This window comes from Mus pahari, chromosome 4 (genome assembly GCF_900095145.1).
Source record: "Mus pahari chromosome 4, PAHARI_EIJ_v1.1, whole genome shotgun sequence".
Taxonomy (NCBI): Eukaryota; Metazoa; Chordata; class Mammalia; order Rodentia; family Muridae; genus Mus; species Mus pahari.
The window spans coordinates 105,182,401-105,187,736 of NC_034593.1; the positions used below are offsets into that span (position 1 = coordinate 105,182,401).

Below are 5,336 nucleotides of genomic sequence, written 5' to 3' on the forward strand. Positions count from 1 at the left end.
GTCTCAGCCATCCCAGATAGCCCAGGGTAGTTTTTGTCCCTTCATCTTTTGCTGTTTGCTCAGTCAATTTTATTTTATTTTATTTTATTTTATTTTATTTTATTTTATTTTATTTTTGTGGTTTTCTAGAAAACAGTCTCAGGCTGTCCTTGAACTTCTGATCTTACTACATCCACTTCCCAAGTGCTGGCAGGCTTGCACCACTGTGGGGGTTTGAGTAAGGATGGCACCCGTAGAGTCAAGTTTGAATGACTGGCCCATAGGGAGTGGCACTGTTAGAAGATGAGATCTTGCTGTAGTAGGTGTTGGAGGAAGTTGTAACTGTGGCTGCAGGCTTTGAGGTCTCATACACTCAATCTAAGCCTAGTTTCCTTGCTGCCTTTGGATCCAGATATAGAGCTCTCAGCTCCTTCTCCAGCATCATGTCTGCCTGCACGGTGGCATGCTTCCTGCCATGATGATACTGGATTAACCCTCTGAACTGTCAGCCAGTCCCAATGACATGATTTCCTTTAACCTGCCCCGCCCCTAGAGGCATTGTGGGTATGGCTACTGTGTCACATGTATATCAGGAAGTGGAAGAGAGAATGTTCTGACCTGTGACTCTGAATGATTAATAGCCTAACACTCCCTGAAAAAAAGCCAGCCGGGGATGACCACCTGTCTGGCACCTGTGGGCCCTGACCGGGGAGATGACCTGAAACAGCCGCTAATCTAGCATCACACAGATCTTGATGGGCTCCCAGGGTGGGGAGCAAGTCAGAGACAGAACAAAGGGAGAAAGCTGGACACTAGAAGAACCCTACTGCGGGTCATCGGTTCCAGGAGAGAATGAGCCTGAGAAAGATGACCCCAGCATAGGGTCACACAGTCGGCCTGGGCAAGGAATGACCCTAAGATGACCACCAGTCGGGCACCACGGGGCCCCGGCAGAGAGCTAGCATGAGATGACCACAGTCCGGTGTTGCGCAGGCCTGTGGGGGCAGACCATGCCCAACATGACCCCTGCCCAGAGTCATAATGCACGAGCTGGGCATAGCATTCCTGAAACCATTCCTGAGACGACCCCAGACACCCAAAGACACCGGGCACCACCAAGAGGAGTAAGTAAGTGGTGGAGAAACAGAAGGGTGTGGGCACAATGGAGAGAGGAAGAACTGGAGACTCAAAGGGACCGTGGTGAGGGCCTGGCCGGTGCTGCCGCTGGGGACCACATCTGGGTCTGTGACCCTGCAGCAGCTCACCTCCCAGGCCTGGGTGAGTACAGTTCCTCTAATCTGTCCATACGATTCCTTCCCAGCCTAAGGGATTGAGACACGGTTCGATGCTTTACAGAGTACAAGAGTGGACATTTCTGCAGGTTTCCCTTTGAACTTCAGACTTGGGATGCTGTCTCCCATCTCTCCAGTATTCTGTCCTGCCAGTTCTAGGCAATCAAGTCTCTCCAACATCCCATCGGTATCCTCGGCTTGACAGCTACAGAGGTTAGGTAGAGAATTAGGGACTAGGATGGAGGGATAGCTCTCCCTAGGAAAGGGAAATAGAAGAGATGGTTATGAATGGGTAGGGGTGTATATGCTGGCATAGGGGGTTAAATGAGGAGGAAGACAAGGGAGGAAATATGAGGAAGGACTGATAAAACTCAGAGCCATTTGAGGGGTAGTATGGAAACCTGATACAGTAGAAGCTTCCTAAAACATATGCATGAAGACGCTCTCAGTAACAAGTCCAGATAACCAAGGAGACAGAACCCAACTGGATATGCCTTATCACCAAATAAAGCTTCCAGTACCAGGAATGAGTTGCATATAATCAAGCTCTTGGCCAAAGAGGTCCCATGGGAATCCCCAAACAACCCAGTGCCTACCTAGAGCGTTCACCTCTACAGCACTGGAAGGGACTCTGTAGGCCACCAAAGGATAAAGGTAAACACCAAACTGATTCACAATAGTGAGTGGCCTATAAGATGCACTAGTGTAATAGGGGCACAGGCTTGCGGAGGTAACCAGCAAATACCCGATTTGAGTTAAGACCCACTCCATGAGATGGAACCCAAACCCAGTGCTGACTGTGTGGCCAAGAACCTAAGACTGGAAAGGCCCAAGGGCCCAAGGGGAAAATGGAGCACTATGTTCTACTAAAGGATGGTAGCCATAAAGTGACTCCTAACCACATTTTGCTATGCTCATAGATCCATACCTTGCTCAGCCACCATCAAAGAAGCTTCCTCCTGCAAGAGATAGGGGACAAATACAGAAACCCACAGCCAGAAAGTACGCAGAGAGTGAGAGACCTTGGGACAGCCCCGAAAGGGGTATTTCACTCTAAGAAATCCCTCCCTCGGGGAAGAGGGGGCAGAGTGTGAGAGCCCTAGGGGATGGAGAACAGCAAGGAAACAAGGCCTTCTCGATACAGTAGGGCTGGTGCCCGTGTGAGCTCACAGAGACGGAGGCAGCCTCACAGGGCCTCACAGGTCTGCACCACATGGGGTCCTAACCCAGATGCCATCTGCCATCTCAGATTGATGGTCACTTGCAGATGGTTTTTCCAAGGGAGTCTCACTGAGGAAGCAAACCTCTCCTGAGGGTGGGCCACACACCCCTGAGCAGACAGCCAACAGAGAACCAAAACAACGGCACCTTTGAAGGGTCTTTGTCTCGTAACGTTAAGTTGGGGTATTTTTTAACAGTCTAGGTCCTTTGCATGTGCGTTATGGCTTCTAGTTTTGTGATTTTGTGGGACTCCTGTGTGTGCCGATGTGTGTCTTGGCTTCTGTGTGTGTTTCTTGTGCATTTTTCTTTGGCTTGTTTTCTTGTTTGGTTGTTTTGTGCCATTTAAATTTGTTTGCTTTTGTTATAGTTTATTTTATTTTATGTATTTATTCCATAGAAGCCTGTTTGTTTTCTAATGAGAAACAAAAAGAGAGTGAATCTGGATGGGGGCAGGGAGAGGGAACTGGGAGAAGCAGGGGGAAGGGAGACTGTAATCAGAATATACTGCATGAAAAAAAATCTATTTTCACTTTATATGTACATATATATAAATTGAGGATATATGCATATATAAAGAGTGGAGATACACACACATGTATATGTGTATGTGTATGTGTATGTGTGTGTATGTGTATACATATATATCCACAGCTTGGGGATCACTGCAGAACCCACCTTGGTTTCTCCTCACTGTGCTATGGCCTGAGAACTTTACCCTGGCTGCAAGGAACAGCCTGTGCTTGTTTCCCGTATCTCAGGGAATGCTGTCTCTCATTGCCTGATAGTTAATATCTTGAAAATTACCATACTATATTTGGCTCACCCTTTAAGCTGTCACAGGAAGGAAGTTAGCTCTAGTCTCTCCTCCCCACCCATCTGTGCATGTGGCGAGTGTGTGTGTGTGTGTGTGTGTGTTGCACATGTGCACATGCGGGGTATGAGAGCTCTTCCACCCTCATGACCAGTGAGCTGGAGAGCACCAGCCTAGGAGACTTGGATGAGGACGACACCATGAGTAGGTATGGCTGCATATGTGAGTACCCTTGAGAAGGAGAGAGGGGCTTTGAGCTAGCCTTTACATTCCACTTAGTTGGGACAGGATCTCTTTGTCATTTGATAATTCCTTTGTCTCTGCCTCCCATCTGCTGTAGGAACATGGATTACGATGCATACTGCCATCCCTATTACATGTGTTCTGGGGACTTACACTCAGGTCCCCACTTGCACAGCAAGTACTTTACTAACTAAGCCATCTCTAAGCTGCCACCCCCCACACTCCTCATCCCTCTTCCTCCATTTTGATCAGAAGCAGAAACACGATGCTTTATTTTATTGCAGTATTGGGTAAATATATACAGAAAAATAATTGTAGAACCCCTTATTCATATATTCTAATTTGCTTTTCTATTGCTATGATAAACACCAGGGCCAAAAGCAATTTGGAAAGAAAAGGGTCTATTTCATCTTACACTCATCATCAAGGGAAGCAAAGGCCCAAGCTTAAAGAAGGCTGTTTACTAACTTGGGCCTTACCTCAAATTAGGCTTTCTTACACAGCCAGACCATCTGCCTAGGGATGGTACTGCCTACCATGGACCGGGCCCTCCTCCATCAATCAACAGTCAAGGAAAAGCCTCCCAGACGTGCTCATGGCTAATGTGATGGAGGACACTTTTCAGCTGAGGGTCTTCCCAGGTGAGTCAGGTTGGCAAAACCAATACAGACCATCACAGCCTATAAATCTTCTCACTGTTTTCTTACTGACCACAGTTTGTGTGTGTGTGTGTGTGTGTGTGAGAGAGTGTGTGTGTGTGAGAGTGTGTGTGTGTGTGTGTGTGTGTGTGATGTGCAGGTGCAGGTTTCACAGTGTGGATGTGGAGGTCAGAGGACAACTTTGTAGAGTTGCTTCTGTCCTTCCACCTTAACATGAGTCCCAAGGATGGTACTCAGGCGACCAGACTTCAGTGACAAAGGCCATTGAGCTCTCTCTGTGGTGCATGAGTAGGTCTTAACTAAAGAAAGCATTTTTAAATCTCATAAGCTAATTCTAAATATCCAGAAAATAAATAAAAGTGAAATCAATTACATTAATTTTAGGTGACAAATTCGGTTTGATTCGAACTAGACAAAGTGCTGATTGCTCTGGTCTGTGTGTGACGGTTTTCACTACCTGGACAGTCATGATTCATTTCCCCCTCAATTTGCCTGTGTGACTCACTGAAGAACATTCATTCATCTGCACAATGCACCATGATGTCATCCAGCCTCCGCTCCCTTCAACTACATCACTTACACAATGATCCCACCCCTGTTTCCTTTGGTACCTGTGCAATTAGATGTGCAGCTGAATCTGAGATTGTGACAGTTCGTGGCTATTCAAAAGGGCATGTTAATCATCCTGAATATACTCAAGCTTTTTAAAAAATAATCATAGACTTAGAAAAGTGAGCTTTTAAAAGAACCCACTCCAAGCACACCATGCTGTTTGATATCAATTCTTTCAATGCAGGGCAATAAGATGTTTCTCAAGATGGTTGCCACATTGAAAAGGTCATAGATGTATTTGAATCAAGAGAGCTGCTAAGCAGAGGTATCCAGTCAGTTCAAAAGCTCTGATAATGAGGAGGGAATAGAGGATGAGGGTGCAATTAACTAAATAATACTTGCAAGAGAAAAGAGGGGAAATGCTAAGAAAATGACAGAAGCAACTACACAGCACAGAAGAACATGATGGTACAAAGAGGTAAGTAGGACTCTCCCTAAGATGGACAGGACAACACAAGGCACAGACTGGCCTCAAAGAAACGAGAGAGGAGAGGAGAGGAGAGGAGAGGAGAGGAGAGG

The 5,336-nt window shown here is 46.5% G+C and overlaps 1 pseudogene; it reads left to right on the forward strand.

Annotated features, from left to right (window-relative positions):
- The first annotated feature begins 521 nt into the window (after positions 1-521).
- Positions 522-629, forward strand: LOC115063961 (annotated as a pseudogene).
- The last annotated feature ends 4,707 nt before the right edge of the window (positions 630-5,336 follow it).